Here is a 231-nt window from a genome sequence, read left to right as displayed (position 1 = left end):
AGCCCCCTGAGTAATCCTTCCTGCGAGGAAGAGGAGTGTGAGGGAGGGCTGGAGGGCTCATACCTTAAACACGGCGAAGGAGCCTGGTTGGACAGGAGGCTCCGGTGCTTCCCTGAGCCCTCGGATGCGTTGGCAAAGCTTCCAGCTCTCATTCTTTGGCACATCACACCAGTTAATGGCTGGAGCACTTCCTCCTTGAACTCTGTACTCCTTTATCCAACACACAGGCGT

The sequence above is a fragment of the Buceros rhinoceros genome, unplaced genomic scaffold (genome assembly GCF_000710305.1).
Source record: "Buceros rhinoceros silvestris isolate BGI_N320 unplaced genomic scaffold, ASM71030v1 scaffold7724, whole genome shotgun sequence".
NCBI classification, from domain to species: Eukaryota; Metazoa; Chordata; class Aves; order Bucerotiformes; family Bucerotidae; genus Buceros; species Buceros rhinoceros.
The sequence above is the reverse complement of the archived record's forward strand: the minus strand, read 5'-3'. Positions refer to the sequence as shown.